Here is a 6,459-nt window from a genome sequence, read left to right as displayed (position 1 = left end):
TGTTAATGTTCCATTTGGTATCTTTTTGTCTGTGGGATTGGGGGGGGGGTCTAATTACTACTGCCTGAACAAAAACAGCAAGTATTTTCTTGGAGGAAACAAAATCTTATTTAAAAACCTTTGTTAATTATGTAATTTCTCAGCATTGTTTTAGTGCTGTGGAAAGCACAATACTGATTCTTGGCACAATCTCAGGAGGAGGGATTGATGGCATGAGGTAACTACAAGGAGCGCTGAACTCTTTTTTTATTTTTATTTTTTGAGACAGAATCTTGCTCTGTCACCCAGGCTGGAGTGCAATGGCACAATCTCGGTTCACTGCAACCTCCACCTCCCAGGTTTAAGCGATTTTCCTGCCTCGGCCTCCTGAGTCGCTGGAACTGCAGGCGCCTGCCACCATGCCTGGCTAATTTTTGTATTTTTAGTAGAGACGAGGTTTCACCACATTGGCCAGGCTGGTCTCAAACTCCTGACCTTGTGATCCGCCCACCTTGGCCTCCCGAAGTGCTAGGATTACAGGCACGAGCCACCGTGCCCTCCCTGAACTCTTATGAGTCAAGCACTTACCCTCTACACCAGCAGGACTAGCTCCTTTCTCAATTATGTTGGTGTCTTACTGTATAGATAACACAAAAAGTAGGAGGGGATTAATGGAATTAAAGTGTTTAGGTACCTAGCATTATGTTTATTTGTTCAGATGTATCTCAAGCACCTAGAACAGTATCTAGCACTCAGTAAATATTTGATGAAAGAATGAAGGATTTGCAGGAATCTGGTGACCAAAGTTTGGTCACCACCACTGGTGTAAGTTACCCAACTTGGTATCTTGGCTAGTCAGTCAGCTGACATATTTGAAATATTTAAGAAGCTGTGAAAGAATATAAAATGCACATATCCTATCTTTGGTTGCTGAAATCTAGCTGGGAGTTATAGAAGATGAATACCGAAACATGGCTTATTCTCAAGGACAACTAATATCAAATTAGTTGCTCTACTTTTAAGAGAACTATGGAGTGCCTTTATTCAAGACATTGGAAGTGCCTTTGCTAGAAATGGGAGAGTCTTTTCATGGTTCACTAATTTTCCCTAGGAATCCGCAGAACCAGTGAGAATGAAAGCTGTCGAATGCATGATGATGGGGGAGGATTCTGAAGCCTCTATTTAACTGTATTGTCAGGGACTTTGACAATCAACTGTAACTGTACCAGTGAGGTGCTGTTGGCAGCAGCAGTGTCCCTCTTTATAGATGAGGAAACTGGAACTTAGGCTTAAGCAAGATAATTGTGGAAGGAAGTGGTAGAAGTGTGGGCACAGTGCCACAAATATTAACAACAGGAAGCATACACAGAACAACTTTCCTTCAAATCATTTCTCCCTCTTACATCTTGCCTACCTGGGAAGTCAGCCCAGCCCTTTGGTAGAGGTACCTGCTACCAATGGCAGCAATAACCGAAGAGGCAGAGGAAGTAAAGGTACCTAAGGTAGTGCTAAGGCTGAAGGTGAATTACAGTTGCTTCATTTTATTTGTAAGTGCAAGTGCAGGCCAGTAATAGCCTTCTTTAGTGTATATCAAGTCCTATACATACAAGCAGTTTCCAACTTGTAAAAGGGTTGTGTTCTAAAAGACATGTAAAGAGGCTGTTTGAAACCAAAAATAGAGGCCAGGAGCAGTGGTTCAAGCCTGTAATCCCAGTACTTTGGGAGGTGGAGGCAGGCGGATCATCTGAGGTCAGGAGTTCAAGACCAGCCTGGCCAACATGTGAAACTAAAAATAAATCAGCTGGGTGTGGTGGCGCATGCCAGTAATCCCAGCTTCTTGGGAAGCTGAGGCAAGAGAATAGCTTGAACCCGGGAGGCAGAGGTTGCAGTGAACCACGATGTAGTTCACCATGCTGGAAGGGCAAGTCCCTGAGTCCCTGATTCATGACTGTACCACCCTCCACAACCTCTGAAACAGAACTGTCCAACAGAAATGGAATGTAAGCCACAGAGCAAATCTAAGTTCTCTAGTGGCCATATTTAAAAAGTAAAACATGGGCCAGGAGCTGTGGCTCATGCCTGTAATCCCAGCACTTTGAGAGGCCGAAGCAGGTGGATTACCTGAGGTCAGGAGTTCGAGACCAGCCTGGCCAACATGGTGAAACCCTGTCTCTACTAAAAATACAAAAATTAGCCCGTCGTGGTGGTGCACACCTGTAATCTCAGCTACTCAGGAGGGTGAGGCACAAGAATCACTTGAACCTGGGAGGCGGAGGTTGCAGTGAGCTGAGATCGTGTCACTGCACTCCAGGCTGGGCAACAGAGCAAGACTCCACCTCAAAAAACAAACAAAAAGTAAAACAGAAAAAAGTGAGGTAAAATTAATTTTAAAACACATTTGGCCAGGCATGGTGGCTCATGCCTATAATCCCAGCACTTTGGGAGGCGAAGGCAGGCAGATCACAAGGTCAGGAGATCGAGACCATCCTGGCTAACACGGGGAAGCCTCATCTTTACCAAAAACACAGAAAAGTAGCTGGGTGTAGTGGTATGTACTTGTAGTCCCAGCTATTTGAGAGGCTGAGGCAGGAGAATCAATTGAACTCGGGAGGCAGAGGTTGCGGTGAGCCGAGATTGAGCCACTGCACTCAAGCCTGGGTGACAGAGTGAGACTCCATCTCAAAAAACAAAAACCAGAAAAACAAAAAAAAAACACACATTTTAAACTGGGTGTGTTAGCTCATGCCTGTAATCCCAGCACTTTGGGAGGCTAAGACGGGAGGATTACCAGGTCAGGAGATGGAGACCATCCTTGCCAATATGGTGAAACCCTGTCTACTAAAACACAAAAAATTAGCCGGACGTGGTGGTGCACACCTGTAGTCCCAGCTACTCAGGAGGCTGAGGCAGAAGAATTGATTGAACCCCTGAGGCAGAGGTTGCAGTGAGCTGAGACTGTACCATTGCACTCCAGCCCAGGCAACAGAGTGAGACTCTGTCTCAAAAAACAAACAAACAAAAATACACATTTTATTTAACTCAAGGATAATATACATAACATTATCCTATCTTTTCTTTCTTTCTTTCTTTTTTTTTTTCTGAGACAGAGTTTCGTTCTTGTTGCCCAGGCTGGAGTGCAATGGCACAATCTTGGCTCACGCAACCTCCACCTCCCAGGTTCAAGTGATTGTCTTGCCTCAGCCTCCCGAGTAGCTGGGATTACAGGCATGTTCCACCATGCTCAGTTAATTTTCTATTTTCAGTATAGACAGGGTTTCTCCATGTTGGTCAGGCTGGTCTCGAACTCCTGACCTCAGGTGATCCACCCGCCTCAGCCTCCCAGGCATGAGCCACAGCACCCAGCCAACATTATTCTTTCTATTTATAAGCAATAGATTATTGATGAGATTATTTTTGGTACCATCTTCAAGATTCAGTTTTGGAGAGCACTGTTGTCAGTTGGTTCAAGTGTCCAGGCCTGAGGCATCTTCCCAATCCCTCCCACTTCTGGCCCCTCAAACTGGAAGACCATCCATCAAGCATTTCATATCCAGGACTTAAAAGTTTGTTACCCAAGATGATGAGTGCTGACATGGATGCAGTTGATGCTGAAAATCAGGTGGAACTGGAGGAAAAAAACATGACTTATTAATCAAGTGTTGAAATTCCAACACACGCAAAGTTCTCTCTGCAAGAGCAGATGCAGGTAAGGAAGAAAATCTGAAGCTAAAATCAGAAAACCAAGTTGTTGGACAACATATAGAAAATCTCATGTCAGCTTCTACTGTTTTTCAAACAACTGACACAGTAAGCAAAAGAATATAAGGAATGGACAGCCTTCTGTTTCATGGAATTGCTGATCATTTTTTTCTTTAATACTTGGACAGATTCCAAAAAGTTACCTTTGTTTGTGAAAAGCACCTTTGTTTGTGGCTTTTACCTTGAAAAGCACCTTTGTTTGAGGCTTCATTGAATATTTATGAAGAAATTGTCAGGTGTAGGCAAAATTAACAGCATTAACAGGAGACTTCCCTAAGTTTGCATATTATATTAGTCTAAGAAAACATGCAAATGAATTGTAGAGACTACAATTACAATTGCATATACTTGCCAGGTGTGGTGGCACATGCCTGTAATCCCAGCACTTTGGGAGGAGAAGGCGGGCAGATTGCTTGAGCTCAGGAGTTCGAGACCGGCCTGGCCAACATGGTGAAACCCCATATCTACTAAAAATACAAAAATTAGCCAGGCGCAGTGGCACATGCCTATAATCTCACCTACTCAGGAGGCTGAGGCAGGAGAATCACTTGAACCCAGGAGGTGGAGGTTGCAGTGAGCCAAGATCACGCCACCGTACTACAGCCTGGGCGACAGAGTGAGACTCCATTAAAAAAAAAAAAATTGCATATATTTATGAAACTTAAAGATGAATGTTTTATCAAATTTGCCTTGATTTATAGATTTAGCACTATCTTTTATTATAGGCTTGGTAAGATATACAAGAAAAATAACCACCTGTTATGAAAAAGTGACCAAATCATGCACTGAATGTACGGCTTTATGTACCCTCGCACCATCTTCTGCCTCCTCTCCATTTGTCCATTTGCATCTTCCTCGTTCCCTTCCTCTAAGGAAAAAATTGGTTTTACATTTCTAAAAGTCATTTTAACAGTGAATCATCTCTGGGAGTAACCTGTACTTTGATTGTTGAAACTTAACCGAAATAAGATACTTTCTCAGCTAGGGCTTGTCATTTTTGATATTTAGTGTTAAGATAGGAATGTTCGTTTCTCTTTAATTCATTTAAAACAGATGGAAGCTATAAAAATAAAGATTTTTCTTTGAAACTGAATTGTCAACTTAGGAAGATTTGTTGTTAAAAATTTTTTCTTGCACAAAGTAACTAACTTTATATTATCTGGAAAGATAAGTTGGTCACGTGTAGGTTTAAAATACAAAATTTAGAGGAAAAATGGAAATGGGGGAAAAAGTACCGGGTAAATAGTAGTAATGGACTGTAAATATTTTCCCTCCAGATTTGTGTTATCTCTGGCACAGAGTAGATCTTTTGGGAAATATACATGAAAGTGGATTAAGTTTGACTAACCTATGTAAGCCACATCTGGCAGAGAACAGTTACAAAGAGTTTGATTTCTAGATGTATTTGTACCCAGTAGATCAACTTTTGCAAAATTCCTTAGCAGTGCAGTAGTATTAGAATTGTGAATGAAATAGGAGCATTTCCATATATACTTATTGACAATCTTGCTCAATATTTTATCTTACTTGTTCTCTCAGAATTTTCTGTAAACTCAACTACTTGATTTGCAGTCATCCTTTGTTGTTATCCTTTAACAAATTTTATTTTATTTTATTTATTTTCTGAGACAGGGTCTTACTCTGTCATCCAGGCTGGAGAGCAGTGGCACAATCTTGGCTGACTGCAACCTCTGCCTCCCAGGCTCAAGTGATTCTCCCACTTCAGCTTCCCAAGTAGCTGGGACTAAATGCACGTGCCACCACATCTGTTAATTTTTCTATTTTCTATAGAGACAGGGTTTCATCATGTTGCCTAGGCTGATCTCGAACTCCTAGACTCAAACAATCTGCCCACCATGGCCTCCCAAGGTGCTGGGATTACAGACATGAGCCACCAGCCCAGCCTGGCCTCAAAAAATTTACTTTGTAAGTTTCATTTGGTAAAGAAATCAGTATCAGAAGTAATGCTAAAATCTTATAATAGGAAAAGAGATCCACTAATATAGCCTATGGTTCTTAGATTTGGGCTACTTTTAATCATGGAATAATCTTAGGCACTGGTATAAGAGTTGATGAATGACTTTACCTGTATGAATTATACAATTCAAACTGCAAACATTTTGCATCCATTTTGTGACCTAATTTACAGACATTTAAAGTGTGCTGCAATTCTGCTTTGCCATTTAATAAAAATCTGTTTTAGAAAAAAAAAATCCAGTTTTGTATTTTATACTTACAGCAAACCTCAATTTGAACTTTTCAAAGTATCATATCTCAAGTGCTCAATAGCTTCTTGCAGTTAATTGCTACTGTATTAGACCACACAGGTCTAAGCCATCATCACTTCTCCAGAAACAGAGTTCTGCGAATGATTTCCTGTTTTGGCCGGGTGCAGTGGTTCATGCCTGTAATCTCAGCACTTTGGGAGGCCGAGGTGGGAGGATTGCTTGAGCTCAGCAGCTCATGATCAGCCTGGGTAACATGGCGAGATCCCATCTCTACCATAAATACAAAATTTAGCTGGGTGTGGTGGTATGCACCTGTGGTCCCAGCTACTTGGGAGACTGAGGTAGGAGGATTGCTTGAGCCTAGGAATTCGAGGCTGCAGTGTGTCATGATCATGTTACTGCACTCCAGCCTGGGTGACAGAATGAGACCCTGTCTCAAAAGATATAGATAGATAGATAGATAGATAGATAGATAGATAGAGAGAGAGAGAGA

The sequence above is a fragment of the Sapajus apella genome, unplaced genomic scaffold, assembly GCF_009761245.1.
Source record: "Sapajus apella isolate SASKATOON/1434 unplaced genomic scaffold, GSC_monkey_1.0 scaffold169, whole genome shotgun sequence".
NCBI lineage: Eukaryota > Metazoa > Chordata > Mammalia > Primates > Cebidae > Sapajus > Sapajus apella.
Note: the sequence above shows the minus strand (reverse complement) of the source record.